Source organism: Mustelus asterias, chromosome 11 (assembly GCF_964213995.1).
Source record: "Mustelus asterias chromosome 11, sMusAst1.hap1.1, whole genome shotgun sequence".
NCBI classification, from domain to species: Eukaryota; Metazoa; Chordata; class Chondrichthyes; order Carcharhiniformes; family Triakidae; genus Mustelus; species Mustelus asterias.
The window spans coordinates 89596179-89613308 of NC_135811.1; the positions used below are offsets into that span (position 1 = coordinate 89596179).

Sequence of the window (17130 nt, forward strand, 5' to 3'; positions counted from 1 at the left end):
CCTACTGTGCAGATAGACGCACAGTATTTGTTCAATGCCTCCACCATTTCCTCCTTCCCCATGATAATTATTCCTGTCTCTGCTTTGAAGGGAGCAGCTTTTAGTTTAGCTACTCTGTTCCTTTATATATATATATTATTTAAAGCTGTTACAATCTGTTTTTATATTTCTGCCTAGTTTCCTCTCATTCTTCCGGCTAGGCACTTTACAGCCTTCCGGTCTCAACATCGAATTCAACAACTTCAGGTGATTTGCTCTACCCCACCTCAACCCCTTTGTTTTCATTCTATTTTATTTAATTTTTTACTGTTCTCTACCTTTTATTTCTTTATTGTCTGTCTTCATTTTTCTTCCCCCCTACTTTATCCCCCTTCCCTTATCTTTGCTTCCCCTTTCCTAAATTTTACCTCTGTCCCGTCTCTCTCTCTCTCTCTCTCTCTCTCTCTTCCCCCCCCCCCCCGCCCCAACCCCGCTCCAACAACATCTTCATCTGTCACAGCTTAACCACTCATTTTAGCTTCTCTGCCTTTTAGCCATTCACACCCTTTATTCTCTCTGTGGACATCGAGTAGCAGTCTTTTCCCCTGGTTTCTGTGGCTATGACTCATCTTTCATTCCCTCACCCTTGCAGTATAAATCTCTCCCACTTGCTATGCCTTTTAGCTTTGACAAAGGGTCATCTGGACTCGAAACATCAGTTCTTTTCTCTCCTTGCTGATGCTGCCAGACCTGCTGAGATTTTCCAGCATTTTCTCTTTTGGTTACTCTCATTCTATTTTTTCCCCTTTACATCAACTTTTTGGTGGCTCTTTGCGGTTTCTAAAACCCTCCCAATCCTCATACTTGTTACTGTTTTTTGCAACATTATAATTTAATCTAATACTTTCCATAACTTCCTGAATGAGCCATGGGTGAGTTCTTCTTGCTGAGTTTTTATTCTTCAAGTATTTTTGTTCAAGATTTTGAATTGTTTATTTAAATGTTTCCCACTGTTCATTTACTTTTTAGTCCATTCACTTAATTAACATTAGCCAGTTCTCCCCCCATACCTATTTAATTGGCTGTGTTTAAGTTTAAGATTTTTGTTTATGACCAATTCCAAAATTGACATGGAATTGGATGCTGTTATGGTCCCTATTTTCCAATGAATATTTTACTTTGATATTACTAATTAACCTTGCTCCATTACACATTATTAGATCTAAAATAGCTTTATCCCTAGACCGTTCGATGTGAATATATAAAATAGGAGAAGATGTAGGCCATTAAGCCTCTCGAACATGCTCTGCGATTTGCTAACATCATGGTTGATCTGTTTGTACAATGTACTGCTCCAAGAAACTAGCACAAAAACATGCTGCAAACTCATCTTCTAGATAATTCTTGTCAATTTAATTGGCCCAGCCTATATGAAATTTAAAGTTCCCCACAATTGCTACATTTCCTTTGTTGCAGGCTCCAATACTTGCTTGTTTAATTATGTCTTTATATCATAACTCACACAACACCTTGCAGTCTTTTTTCTTATCCACACAGGTAACAAACACCTCATACGAGTAACAAACACCTCATACTTGTTGGACAATCCCAGCAGTTGAAGCTCTTCCATCACTACATGCTGAGCCCCCATACCTGCCTAATCTGCAGTCTTACCCTCCTTTCCTTGACCATTGGCCAACTGTAAAGTTCTACCTAAATTAAGGGGTGTGAATACCTCCTTGAATAACTTTCCCCCCTCCCTGACGCATTGCAGTGTCTACAGCTCAACCTCCAGCTCAGTGACTCTGAACCAAGGCTCCTCGAATCACAGACATATGCTGTAGATGTGTTTTCCCTTGGTCCCACTGCTGCCCAGGAGCGCCTACATTCCATAGTCCCAACACATCACCTGCCCTGCTATCTTTATTATGTATTGCTTAATTAATTATTTTCCTTAATTATTTCATAATAAACCCGACTACTCCCAATAACTTTTACTGTTGCTTGTAGACCTTACTATTACCAATAAAATCTTACAGTTATGAATAAATTACACGTTTCACTGTGATCGTACAAGTTGATTATTACTCATGGCTCTCGCGCTGTTTTCGATCTCCTGCTGCTCCCTCCTCTCTCACCACTGTTTTAAAATGGACTCTCACCTCTCGCGTTGTGTCCAAATGGGGCATGAATGACTGCATAGCAACCATCTAAATGCAACATGATGGGATAAAGAATGAAACAGAACAAGGGAAAAGAGAACAAAATAGAAATAGAGGTTATGGTCTAATGTTGTTGAACTTGATGTTGAGTCCAAAGGGCCATAGACAGCCAAGTCAGAAGGGTGGCACAGTGGTTAGCACTGCTGCTTCACAGCTCCAGGGACCTGGGTTCGATTCCCGGCTTGGGTCACTGTCTGTGTGGAGTTTGCACATTCTCCTCGTGTCTGCGTGGGTTTCCTCCGGGTGCTCCGGTTTCCTCCCACAGTCCAAAGATGTGCGGGTTAGGTTGATTGGCCAGGTTAAAAATTGCCCCTTAGAGTCCTGAGATGTGTAGGTTAGAGGGATTAGTGGGTAAATATGTGGGGGTAGGGCCTGGGTGGGACTGTGGTCGGTGCAGACTCGATGAGCCGAATGGCCTCCTTCTGCACTGTAGGGTTTCTATGATTTCTATGATTCTATGATAAAGTGCTGTTCCTTGAGCTTACATTGGGCCTCATTGGCACATTGTAGCAGATTGTGGGACAGAAAGATCAGATTGGAGCTAGCTGGAGGATTAAAATGACAAGCGACCGAAGTTCATGGTCACGCATATGGACTAAATGTAGGTATTCCACAAAGCAGTCACTCAGTTGCATTTGGTTTCCTCAATGTAGAGGAGACCAGATCATGAACAGCGGACACAATGTGCAATATTGAAAGAAGTACGAGTAAATTACTGAGACACTTATAAAGTGTGTTTGCAGCCTTGGGCAGTGAGAAGGGAGGAAGGGAACGGGTAGGTGTTGTCTCTCCTACATTTTCATGGAAAGCTGCCACAGGGAAAGAAGTCTTTGAGCAGTGACTGGAAAGTGGTCTGAGGTGTTGCAGATAGAATGGTTCCTTTGCAATGCTAAAAGGGCAGAGCAGGGAATGGTATGTTTACTGGTTGCATCACACTAGAGCTGGTGGAAATGGTGGATGATGATCCGTTGAATAGATGGCACAGTGGCCAGTACTGCTGCCTCACAGCGCCAGGGACCCGAGTTCAATCCTGGCCTTGGCTGACTGTGTGGAGTTTGAACATTCTCCCGTGTCTGTGTGGGGTTTCCTCTGGGTGCTCCGGTTTCCTCCCACAGTCCAAAGATGTGCAGGTTACTAGGATTGCCCATGCTAAATTTCCCCTTAGTACCCAAAGAGAGGTGGGGGGAGAAGCTGGATAAGATGCTCGTCTGGAGAGTTGATGCAAACTCGATGGTTTCCTTCTGCACCATAGGATTCTATGGAATACGGAGGGTTTGATGTGAAAAGGGGGGACAAGGGGAACATTATCATGATTTTGGGAGTGAGGGGAAGGGTAAGTGCATGAAATAAATTGGACATAGTGGAGGGCCCTGTCAATCACGCTGGATGAAAAGCCTTGGTTGAGGGAAAAGGAAGACGTGTCAGAAGCATCGGTGTAGAAGTTTGTATCATCAGAACAGATGCAATGCAGAAACAATGAAAGGTGTTGCTGTGGGTACCTGCATGGTTCCCAGCTATGGCTTGCTCTTTGTGTAATTTGTGGAACATTCATTATTCCAATCCAACTCAAGCCCGCTCCCTCATCTCTTTTTCAAGTACATTGATGATTGTCGTGGTTCTCCCTCCTGCTTTCACCATGAACTAGAAAACTTCATTAACTTTATTTCCAGTTTCCACCTTTCCCTTGCCTTCACCTGATCCATCTATGACTTTTCCCTCCCCTTCCTCCACTCCTTTACCCCCATTTCTGAAGATAGGCTATTATTTAACATTCAATACAAACTGACAAATTCCCACTGCTACCTTGACTACCTCACACCCTGCTCCCTGTAAGGACTTTATTCCATTCTCCCAGTTTCTTTGTCTCCGTCACATCTGTTCTGACGATGGTTTGGGGGCGAGACAGCAGAGCACAATAAACATTTTACTTTGTCTCCTGTGAATCACCTATTGCTTTCGGAGTTAATTGTTAAATGTGTCACACAAATACGGCATATGAGATCACAGATTTTGAATCACAGGAGATTCAATATCTGCTATTGAAGTTGCCTTTTAACAATGAAAAGAAAACTTTTATTTTGAGAAATAGGCCAAGTCACAACAAGGAGATTAACAATGTATGCCTCCAAGTGTTTGCACATTCCACAACATTTTGCCTCTATTCTCTGCCAATGTTCTCCCTCCTTTCCCTTCCTGAAGATATTGACATGTTCAAGAACCCACTTCTGGTGCTAGAAATCAGCTGCACAGCATAGCAGTCGAGCGCCATCCTTTCCTTGTGTGACATCCATATTCATGTTCATCTTGAAGGATCATTTGATGGAATTGGGAATGAACGTGCTGGGTCGTTTTCTTTATCCATTGTAACACCTCCCATCTTCTGGACATTAGCAACAAACTCCACGTGAGTAGCTGGGAATTGAACTGAGGATCTCTCTGACCTCGAAGACGTGTTGCTCACTAAGTCTCCAAGCCATTGGCAAGCTGGCACAAAGATATTTGTTTATGTAAACTTCTGGTGCTTTTTTTTCAAACGTTACGTATCAGTAGATGTTGGAAAACCAATGTTTTCTAACATTGCAAACAATGTGAAACAGCTGCCACAAAGCTTCTCCAGTTTTCAAGTTATTCTAGTTTTTACTGAAAAGTGTTGTTTGCAATAGCCTTTGTGTATTAACTTTTAGCTGGAAATAATCAATAAGTGTTTCTGAGATGCGTTACACTTAGCATTAACAATGTGATGCAGATTTGAGAATTTGTCATGGCAAAGTGAGCTGAAATAGATTTTTGGATTGTTTCCTATTGATTTTCATTCAAGTTCTTTGTTTTTTCTCCTTGTAGCTAAATTCATCAGCTCATAGAGCCAACCCATTGCAATGGGTGTTAATTGAAATATACCAATTATCTTCCTCCCTCTTAGGCTATACCTTGCTTCCACTTAAGCCCAATGTGCAATCTGCAGATTCTGCCACATGTGTGACAGGTGGTGCTTGAAGGGCTATGGAGATGAGTTGCTTGAAGATTATGCACTGTTTGATGCATAGGCTGGCACTCCTGCATATTCCCAAAAAAGTTTTTTTTGATGTGTTCGGTGCCTTCCCAAATGAATCTTCTCCATTTTGGTTGGTAACAGGTGGGTGACTCCTATGAGTTGGCAGAGATGTTTAACCTATTCAACTATGCTTTAAGGACATCCCTGAAGCATTTCAGCTGTCCTCCTGGAAGTCTCCAGTCATGACCAAGTTCTGTTTAGAGCAATTGCTGCAGGGTCTGGTATCAGACGTTCGAACAAATTGACCTGCCCAGCAGAGCTGTTTTTGAGTGATCAACGCCTCTATTTTGGGCGTGCTGTCTTGGGAAAGGACATTGCTGTTGGATCGCCTTTGTTGCCACTGGATTTGGAGACTCTTGTGAAGGCACCACTGGTAGTACTTCTCCAGTGTTCTGAGGTACCTACTCTAGATTGTGAGGATCACTGCTGCCTGATAAACCATGACCTTGTTCTCGGGTTTGAGATCCTGGTCCCCAAATACTCTTCTTTAGTCAGCCGAAGGCAGAGCTGGCACATTGGCGGTAATGATGAATTTCAACATCTGACTGCTTTTTTCGGGAGGAGACTCCCAAGATATGGAAAATGTTCCACATTTTCTGGATCTCACCATTAAACTTAATCAATTGGAGGTGTTGGTCTGTGGGAAAAGTTTGGAAGAGGACCTTAGCTTTCCGGGTGTTCAGTAAACGGCCCGTTTTCTCATGTGCTTCAGAGCAGGAGGCAACAATGACACGAAACTCAATTTCAGATTGAAATCATAGAAACCCTACAGTGTAGAAGGAGGCCATTCGGCCCATCGAGTCTGCACCGACAACAATCCCACCCAGGCCCTATCTCCATATCCCTACATATTTACCTGCTAATCCCTCTAACCTACACATCTCAGGACACTAAGGGGCAATTTTAGCATGGCCAATCAACCTAACCCGCACATCTTTGGACTGTGGGAGGAAACCGGAGCACCCGGAGGAAACCCACGCAGACACGAGGAGAATGTGCAAACTCCACACAGACAGTGACCTAAGCCAGGAATCGAACCCAGGTCCCTGGAGCTGTGAAGCAGCAGTGCTAACCACTGTGCTACCGTGCGCACACAAGCATCATCTACATACTGGAGCTCAATGACTGAAGTTGGAGTGACTTTTGTTTTGTATTAAAACTGCAAATTACAATGCAAGATGAATGGAACTTTTGTATATGCTGCAGGCCAATTGTTTCAGGGCTTGATTCTTGATTCTTGTGTAGTACGTTAAAAGCCTAAATACACTTGCATTATTTTAGCCATTGTTGCCTGGACTTGGCCTATTCACTAATCAGTCTGAAAATTCTAGTTATTTTACTTAAGATTGTTTTCCAGTTCATTATATGTAGATCTTCTGGAATATTAATCAACATTTTCCAACTTGCAATTAAATATAACAATTTGACTACTTTTTAATGATAGTTTGGTTAAATTGAACAATTTCTTATCACAATGAAGATAAACTTCTAAATTGCCTTTAAGTGGAACTGGGAACTCTAATTTGAAGGGAGGGGCAGCAATTTTTATAAAAATTACTTTTATATAGTTCCTTATTATTTCGCTGTGATTGCAAAATATCTCAAAGCATTTCGCTGAAATTCCTTGTGAAGTACAGTCAATGTTATGTAGGCAACCGCTGCAACAAATTGTTTGCAACCGGATTGCAAGCACTGAGATGGAAAACCAGTTAATTCATTTTTATGATACTGGTTGATGGACAATTGTTTGCTAGGACACTGGGAAAAGATTACTGTTGTTCTTCGGAGAGTTTCATCTGATCTTTGCCATCCAGCTGAACTTTCAAAAAGATCTGCCGTGTAAGTTTTTACCTGAAAGACTGAATTTCTAACAGTGCAGCAGTACACATCATCAAGGTGTGAAATGTCATTTCACATTATGTACTCAAATCCTTGGTATGGGTTTAAGTCTCTTCCGGCGCCTTCTGGCAGAGGCAAGACTACTGCTAACTGAACCGAGCTGACCAGCAATAAACCAAAAGTCTGGATGACCCAGACTCGAAACGTTGGCTCTATTCTCTCTGCACAGATGCTGTCAGATCTGCTGAGTTTCTCCAGCACTTTCTATTTTTGTTTTAGATTCCAGAATCCGCAGCGTTTTGCTTTCATTTTGCAGTCTGATCTGTTTGTGTGAACAATTATTAATTCCAGAAACAGTATTTTCAGGCTGAAGGGTGCAAAGAACATATGGTGCTGGGAAATTATGGAATAATTTCAAATTTGAATTATGATTTTTATTTGGAGATAGAACCTAACCAATATTATACAAAACAATATGTTACAGTGGTGCTTCACTTTTACTTTCTACTTGAATCAGGAAACTGTAACCAGTATATTGAGCCTTTTGCCTTCATTTTATGACTGCTGTCCGATTAAAAATGATATCAATAAAATTTGATATGGAACCGTTACATTTCTGTGGTTCTCAATAATCCTATATTTTTCAAAAATATCTTTAAAATAATTTATTTATTTAAATATATTTGGAATAGACTTTGAATTGTAGAATCTTACAGTAGAAACAGAGGCCATTCAGCCTGTTATTCCTGGACCAGCTTTTCGAAGGAAATTTTCGGGTTAGTTCCAAAACCTTGCGAGTTAGTCTTCAACTACAAATTGTTTTTGAAATTTGAAACTTTGAAACTTCCTGTAGAATCTGTTCCTGTAGAATCTCCTTTTTGCCATACTTTTAGTTCATATGTTCCTGATCTTAGCAACCCTCTCTGTGGGGAAAGAAACGTTCATCTCCAGTTCTTTTGCAAGGCTATTAGCAAACAGTGACCTCCAATTACCAACCCACTTGCCAGAGGAACATATTTTTGAATACTATAAGGGGAGTCAATCCAGGTTCTTCAGTTTATCCACATTATGGAAGTCCCTCATTCCTGGTAACATCCTCTCTAAGACCTTGACATCTTTCCTAACATTTGGTGCCAAGGATTACGCAAAGTAGTCTCGTTGAAGCCTAACCAATGATTTATAAAGGCTTAGCATAATTTGCTTTTTTTTTTGTATTTACAAAGCCAAGTATCCCATATATTTTCTGCAAGTTAACTTTCCCTGCCACTTGTAAAGGTTTAGGTTTCGCTGTTTTTGCATTCCCTCAAAATTGTACCATTTTGATTATACTGCCTATCCATGTCGTTCCTCACAAAGTGCATAACTTCACACCTCTCTGCATTAAACTGGGTTTGTATATTTCTGCCCATTTCACCAATCTGTCTGGACCCTCTTGAAGTCTTTTACTCTCCTGCTCACTATTTACAGGTACACTGTCTCAAAACTGGCAACCTCGGGACAGAGGCCATGCCAGGTTTAGGATCTCGCCGAATTTCGGGTTGGGAGGTTCAGGCCATGGGCGGTTCAGGTCAAGCTGGGTCAGGTGGGGTCAAGGGTTGCTTGGAGCGCGCAAATAGACTGGCACAGGAAGTGGCAGTCAGGCCCCACATCGCGCCAATGCAGTGCCTAGCTGAGTTGTCCAGGTAAGTTATATTCAATTAAAATCGATACCTGGCACATGATAAAAAGTCCAGTTTTTGGATGGATTTGAGATATACTGTACTATATTGCTAAGTTTTGTATCGTCTGCAAACTTAAAAATGATATTCCCTGCTGTACTCCCTGTACCCAAGTCTAGGTCATTTTATGTAATAAATAAAACAGTGGCCGTAATAACAGAGGGGTGACCGCACTGCGTACTTACCTCCAGTAAAAAAAAATTCATTCACCACTACTGTCAGCCTCCTATTCCTGAGCCTTCAGGATTTAAACTTTTTATGATGCATTTATGCTTTAGCTGGAGTCCAAGTACCCATTTACACTGCCTAGAAAGGAGCTTTTTACCTTTGTGGCTACGTTTAGAAGCATTAGTTAAAATCTAAATGATTAGTGCATGTGGTTTGCAGTATCCCTACTCTGTAAATGTTTTAATTAATTCAAGATGGTTTTAAAAAGTATCCAGGCCATGCAATTGGAACTCCTCTTAAAGTAGTTCAGCATCTCACTGCAGTTAAACTGTGTGCGGCATCAAAACCAAGTGGTATGAGATTGCCTTTTCCAGGGTCTGTTTCTTTCCTAGAATTGGGATGGATTGGTAGCCATGCCTTCAGCTACCTCGGCATTGAGGTCTGGATTGCCTCCCTGTATCTTGCTTGCTCTTCACCCTCCTTTTAAGATCCACCTTAGAACCCACTTCTTCAGTCACCCTTTCTAATTTCATCGCCTTTGGTATCAATCTTTGTTTGATTTCTACATTAAAGATGCTGTGAATGCACCAGTTATTAAGGATACTGTTCTTCTGAGTGAATCTTTAACTTTGAAAACATATGCCAATGCTACAGTTTGCACAATTTGAATTCCTTTAAAATGCAAATATAAGGTAGTTCGACAGCTGAGATCCCCCAACTACTTGTGTTGTGGTGCAAAATATTATTGTAGAAAAATAAGTTACGTTGAAATACGGTCATGTTTCACTTGTTTAGTTGAATGTCCTGTGACTTGATATGTAATCTTTTGATAATCATGCAGTTTGAGCATGTAAATATTGCAGCGTTAGCTATTTTCAGATTCTTCCAAAGTTAAAATCATATTGTGTTTTGTAATAAAATATGAAGTGAATAATACTTCATGGTAACCTGGAGAGCAAATTATGTACGCTTAATATGTATGGCCCAGAGCACAATGGTTATTCTATTGCTGACGTGGAACAAAGAATGTATGCCACGTTTGTCAGGTAATCTGGTTAGAACTAATTGCCTGTGGGCGACTGACAACTGAAAACAAAAACAAGAAGATACATACTTGCTTTGCCAATAGTTAGTGTCATCTACAGTCGTAGCAAATGCCTTGCAGAGAAAATAAATGAGCACTCTGAGGAATGGCCTCCTTCTGTAATGTAGGGATTCTATGAATATTCTAATCTATGAATGAGCAGTACAAGATAGCAGGACATAGCTGATGCACAAATAAAATTCAAACAATTCATACTAACCTTAAAATTAATATCAGTTTTTTAAAAATTCTTCAAAATACAAACGATGGAAATCTTCAACGAGAGTACTGCATCTATTTCTGGTCAACACACTTCAGGAGGATTTGAGGGTGCAGAGAAAATTTACCTCCAGGGATGAGGGCTTTCAGTGTCTAGGTTAGGCTGAAAAGGCTGGGGTTGTTTTCCTTGGAGCAAAGGAAATTGAAGGGAGATTTGATAGAGATGTATAAGATTATGACAGGTTTAAATCGGGCAGACAACACTTTTTTTCCCATTAGCAAATGGGCCAGGGGACACAGAGTTAAGATCTTGATCAAGAGATGCAGGAGGGATATGAAGGAAAACCTCCCAAACAGCAAGTGGTAATGATTTGGAACTCTTTGCCCACAGGGGTGGTGGAATCGGAAACAATCAATGATTTCAAAAGGCTCTTGAAGGAAATAGGTTGCAAGGCTTATAGGGAATGAGTGGGTAGTGGGATTGACTGAATAGCACCACGGGCAGCCAGCATGGAGTCGATTGGCCAAATGGGCTCCTTCTGTTGCGAAAAAGATTCTTTGACTCTATGATGTTACATCTTTGCATTTTTAGTCCATATAATTAACTCTAGTTTAGCACCTTGGCACATTTCCATGAAGGCTGATAAAGGACATAAGAGCTCGGAGCAGGAGTAGGCAATGCAGCCCTTTGAGCCTGCTCCACCGTTTAATACGAGCTTGGCTGATCTTGCTCAGCCTCAACTCTATTTTCCTGCCTGTTCTCCATAACCCTTCAACCCATTACTAATTAAAAATCTGTCGATGTCCAATTTACTCAATATCCTGGCATCCCCTACACTTTGAATTCCACAGATTCACAAGCCTTTGAGGGAAGTAATTTTTCCTCATCTCTGTTTTAAATCTGCTTCCCCTATCCTAAAACTATGACCTAGATTGCCCCACAACAGGAAACATCTTCTCTCCATCTACCCTGTCAATCCCCTTTAGCATCTTATATACCTCAATTAGATCTCCCCTCATTCTTCTGAACTCTAGGGAGTATTTATTTTTTTCATTCATTTATTTTCATGGTCATCAGTAGATTCTTAATTCCAGATACTTTTTATTGAATTCAAATTCCACCATCGGACGCAGTGGGATTCGAACCCGGGTCCCTAGAACATTAGCTGAGTTTCTGGATTAATAGTCTAGCGATAATACCAGTAGGCTATTGCCTCCCATGATGTATAAAGACATAAATACCAACAGGAGTAGGCCATTCAGCCCGGCTCCACCATGAATTAAGTTTATTAAGTAGAGGAGGAGAGTGTGTGTGTAGGGAGAGGGAGTGTGTGCATGGAGAGAGCGGTGGGAGTGTGCGCGTGGAGAGAGCGGGAGGGAGTGTGTGTGTGTGGAGAGAGGGAGGGAGTGAATGTGTGTGTGTGGAGAGAGGGAGGGAGGGTGTGTGTGGAGAGAGGGCGGGAGTGTGTGGAGAGAGGGAGGGCGGGAGTGTGTGGAGAGAGGGAGGGCGAATTGTGTGGAGAGAGTGAGGGCGGGAGTGTGTGGAGAGAGTGAGGGCGAATTGTGTGGAGAGAGTGAGGGCGGGAGTGTGTGGAGAGAGTGAGGGCGGGAGTGTGTGGAGAGAGTGAGGGCGGGAGTGTGTGGAGAGAGGGAGGGCGAATTGTGTGGAGAGAGTGAGGGCGAATTGTGTGGAGAGAGTGAGGGCGGGAGTGTGTGGAGAGAGTGAGGGCGGGAGTGTGTGGAGAGAGTGAGGGCGGGAGTGTGTGGAGAGAGTGAGGGCGGGAGTGTGTGGAGAGAGTGAGGGCGGGAGTGTGTGGAGAGAGTGAGGGCGGGAGTGTGTGGAGAGAGTGAGGGCGAATTGTGTGGAGAGAGTGAGGGCGAATTGTGTGGAGAGAGTGAGGGCGGGAGTGTGGAGAGAGTGAGGGCGGGAGTGTGTGGAGAGAGTGAGGGCGGGAGTGTGTGGAGAGAGGGAGGGCGAATTGTGTGGAGAGAGTGAGGGCGAATTGTGTGGAGAGAGTGAGGGCGAATTGTGTGGAGAGAGTGAGGGCGAATTGTGTGGAGAGAGGGAGGGCAGGAGTGTGTGGAGAGAGTGAGGGCGAATTGTGTGGAGAGAGTGAGGGCGAATTGTGTGGAGAGAGTGAGGGCGGGAGTGTGTGGAGAGAGTGAGGGCGGGAGTGTGTGGAGAGAGTGAGGGCGGGAGTGTGTGGAGAGAGTGAGGGCGGGAGTGTGTGGAGAGAGTGAGGGCGAATTGTGTGGAGAGAGTGAGGGCGGGAGTGTGTGGAGAGAGTGAGGGCGGGAGTGTGTGGAGAGAGTGAGGGCGGGAGTGTGTGGAGAGAGTGAGGGCGAATTGTGTGGAGAGAGTGAGGGCGAATTGTGTGGAGAGAGTGAGGGCGGGAGTGTGTGGAGAGAGTGAGGGCGGGAGTGTGTGGAGAGAGTGAGGGCGGGAGTATGTGGAGAGAGTGAGGGCGGGAGTGTGTGGAGAGAGTGAGGGCGGGAGTGTGTGGAGAGAGTGAGGGCGAATTGTGTGGAGAGAGTGAGGGCGGGAGTGTGTGGAGAGAGTGAGGGCGGGAGTGTGTGGAGAGAGTGAGGGCGAATTGTGTGGAGAGAGTGAGGGCGGGAGTGTGTGGAGAGAGTGAGGGCGAATTGTGTGGAGAGAGTGAGGGCGAATTGTGTGGAGAGAGTGAGGGCGGGAGTGTGTGGAGAGAGTGAGGGCGGGAGTGTGTGGAGAGAGTGAGGGCGGGAGTGTGTGGAGAGAGTGAGGGCGGGAGTGTGTGGAGAGAGTGAGGGCGAATTGTGTGGAGAGAGTGAGGGCGGGAGTGTGTGGAGAGAGTGAGGGCGGGAGTGTGTGGAGAGAGTGAGGGCGGGAGTGTGTGGAGAGAGTGAGGGCGGGAGTGTGTGGAGAGAGTGAGGGCGGGAGTGTGTGGAGAGAGTGAGGGCGGGAGTGTGTGGAGAGAGTGAGGGCGGGAGTGTGTGGAGAGAGTGAGGGCGAATTGTGTGGAGAGAGTGAGGGCGAATTGTGTGGAGAGAGTGAGGGCGGGAGTGTGGAGAGAGTGAGGGCGGGAGTGTGTGGAGAGAGTAAGGGCGGGAGTGTGTGGAGAGAGGGAGGGCGAATTGTGTGGAGAGAGTGAGGGCGAATTGTGTGGAGAGAGTGAGGGCGAATTGTGTGGAGAGAGTGAGGGCGGGAGTGTGTGGAGAGAGTGAGGGCGGGAGTGTGTGGAGAGAGTGAGGGCGGGAGTGTGTGGAGAGAGTGAGGGCGGGAGTGTGTGGAGAGAGTGAGGGCGGGAGTGTGTGGAGAGAGTGAGGGCGGGAGTGTGTGGAGAGAGGGAGGGCGAATTGTGTGGAGAGAGTGAGGGCGAATTGTGTGGAGAGAGTGAGGGCGGGAGTGCGTGGAGAGAGTGAGGGCGGGAGTGCGTGGAGAGAGTGAGGGCGGGAGTGCGTGGAGAGAGTGAGGGCGGCAGTGCGTGGAGAGAGTGAGGGCGGCAGTGCGTGGAGAGAGTGAGGGCGGCAGTGCGTGGAGAGAGTGAGGGCGGCAGTGCGTGGAGAGAGTGAGGGCGGCAGTGCGTGGAGAGAGTGAGGGCGGCAGTGCATGGAGAGAGTGAGGGCGGCAGTGCGTGCGTGCGGAGAGAGGGAGGGCGGGAGTGCGTGCGTGCGGCGAGAGGGAGGGAGGGCGGGAGTGCGTGCGTGCGGAGAGAGGGAGGGAGGGCGGGAGTGCGTGCGTGCGGAGAGAGGGAGGGAGGGCGGGAGTGCGTGCGTGCGGAGAGAGGGAGGGAGGGCGGGAGTGCGTGCGTGCGGAGAGAGGGAGGGAGGGCGGGAGTGCGTGCGTGCGGAGAGAGGGAGGGAGGGCGGGAGTGCGTGCGTGCGGAGAGAGGGAGGGAGGGCGGGAGTGCGTGCGTGCGGAGAGAGGGAGGGAGGGCGGGAGTGCGTGCGTGCGGAGAGAGGGAGGGAGGGCGGGAGTGCGTGCGTGCGGAGAGAGGGAGGGAGGGCGGGAGTGCGTGCGTGCGGAGAGAGCGAGGGAGGGCGGGAGTGCGTGCGTGCGGAGAGAGCGAGGGAGGGCGGGAGTGCGTGCGTGCGGAGAGAGCGAGGGAGGGCGGGAGTGCGTGCGTGCGGAGAGAGCGAGGGAGGGCGGGAGTGTGTGTGGAGGGAGTGTGTAGAGGGAATCTGTGCAGAGTGAGAGGGAGAGTGTGCGCAAGACAGAGCTTTTTTTTCGTTTATTAGTGTCACAAGTAGGCTTACATTAACACTGCAATGAAGTTACTGTAAAAACCGTCATTCTCTGGCGCCTGTTCTGATACACTGAGGGAGAATTCTAGCATAGTCACTGCACGTAACCAGCATGTCTTTCAGACAGAGAAAACCGAAGCGCCTGAGGAAACCCACGCAGATACTGGGAGAACATGTATACTCCGTACAGACAGTGACCTAACCCGGGTCCCTGGCACTCTGAGGCAGCAGTGCTAACCGCTGCCACCATACCGCCCCAGTGGGAGAACATCCGTGGGACCGAGCGCAAGACAGGGCGGGGAGCTTGCCGTCGCACATGGGAGACAGGGCGGGAGAGCATGCAGTCGCGCGCGGGAGACAGAGTGGGGGAGTGTGCCGTCGCGCGCGGGAGACAGGGCGGGATCGCACGCGGGAGGGGGGGCGAGGGAGCGTGCCGTCGCGCAAGGGAGGCAGGATGGGGGAGCGCGCCATCGCGCGCGGGAGACAGGGCGGGGGTGCGTGCCGTCACGCGCAGGAGACAGGTTGGGGCAGCGCTCCGTCACGGGTGGGAGATGGGCGGGGGGAGCGCGCCCTCGCGGGCGGCGGATTGGGCGGGGGGGGCGGGTGAGCATGCCCTCGCGCGCGGGAGACTGGGCGGGGGAGCACGCGCTCAGAAGTCAGGCTGTCCAGACCCTGGGTGGCCCCAATCATCTTCCTCAAAATGGAGGTCATGGTCATATCACTCAGATAGTAGTGAGTGTGTGTGGAGGGCAGCATTTGACACTGAATGAGTGTGTGCGGGTTAGTGTGAGTCTGCCTTGTGTCCAATCTCAGTTTTCCCACTCATTCTTGTTGCCATACACCAGCACATAAATATCTTCCTGTTCACACTCACCCACTGACCCCCTTGCACCACATTGGTTTTTGTTATGATGGCCGCGGGGGAATCGTCAATCATGGGCCTCTTAGAATATGAGCTCCCCTATTAGGCGAGTGGAGGCTTGCCCAATAGAGAGAGAGCAGTAGGAGGTTTAAAACTAGCTGGCTCCACTAAGGCCAACAGTTGAAAGACTCGGGGATGACCTGCACTCTGTAGCCACTGAACGACATTTTGAACAGACTGTAAATAAAGGGTGGAAGACTGACCTTGGTAAAATTATCCCAGTTTTTGTTACTCTCATGTTTTTAACTTAATTTATTGTTAAGACATTGCCGTACTTTTGTTCAGCAGTTGTTCCTTCCCTTTCAACCTCAACTTTTTATAAAAACATGTGCTGTACCAAACCTTATCTGTCTGAAATTTGCTCATTGGACCTTGAACGAGAAAAATATGGGAATGTGCCCCCATTCCCTGAGCAAAAAGGTTGGACAAGGCTGGCCTATAGCATGATCTTATTAGAGTTGAATGATTTGGTCACTTCCTTGGAGGCCTATTGCTGAACATTTTTGTTCTGTGACATTAGTGCATCAAAAGAAACCTGGTTGCTTTCCATGTCAACTTAGTGTTTCGCCCTTGTATGAACCATGATTGCAAGAATGACACGAGATTATACATCATTGATCAAGTATTTAATTTTTATCATATTTGTGCCATTAGAACCATATCTTACTCATGGTATATGTTAGGCTGAAGGGCCTGCAGTCCTCTGGATTTGCCTTGTCACCCTTTCTGAAAATCAGCAAATGAACATTTAGTTTTAAAAATCCTAACTTCCAGAAAGCTGTTTAAAAATAAGGACATGAGTTTACAAATCTCATGTTCCAGCTCCACAGGGCACCAGACCTGAAGCCCGACCTACTTTAACCTTAATTCTATCTAAGATACCTTCTACTTTTATTGTTCATATTCTCAATTCTTTTATTTACAATGCAACACATTGGGAATATCCACAGGAGTGTAGGCAGATTCAAAGCAATCATTGAACACCGACCATGACCATAGCATGATTTTATTGGAATCAGATGATTCCTGAGGTGATCATCAGTAGTCCTGAACAACCTTTAATGATCCTCTGATTCTCCATTATTCATGAAACTATCAATGATCTTTTCCATTATTCTCTTAGCCACTTTAATAGTTGTTTTCATTATGCTTAATTGTCAGGCTATTTATCTCTCAAGTTGTTTTCCTTTAATCTGCAGAGATATGCTGTTTCATCATTTCTGTTTGTGCTTTTTAACTCGCCATTTTGTTTTATTTTTTCCATGCGTCCTTTAGTAACAGTTGGTTACACATGGTGCTTTTTGCTTGAGAATGGTTTTTTTATAAACACATTTGTTCCCAGCACCAATTTTCAAGCAAAGTTGATCAAACAATTTAGAACTTGGCTTTTATTTTGTTTAATTTATTCTAAGTCTTCAGCGAGTTTATTGAATTAATCCTGTTGAAGTCAGGAACTAGCTTACCATTGTTACTAGCCTTGACTGGTTACTAGCCTTTAATGAGATTAAATCTAATTATTGCAGAATTGTTATGGTGCAGAAAGAAGCCACTTGGACCAGAAACCAGATTGGCTGACAGCTCTCCAAGGTGGACTTCTGTCCACGTGAGGATGAAAGTCCCGCCTGTTGCCAGTCAATGCTCATTTGAGCGTAAAAAGGCAGCAGGCCTGTCAGAGTCCCTGCAGACCCTTCAGCTGACGGACATCA

The 17130-nt window shown here is 45.8% G+C and overlaps 1 protein-coding gene across 14 annotated transcripts in view; it reads left to right on the forward strand.

The window, feature by feature from the left end:
• hdac5 (histone deacetylase 5) overlaps positions 1-17130 on the forward strand; it is a 300915-nt gene that overhangs the window by 142170 nt on the left and 141615 nt on the right. The window lies entirely within an intron of this gene.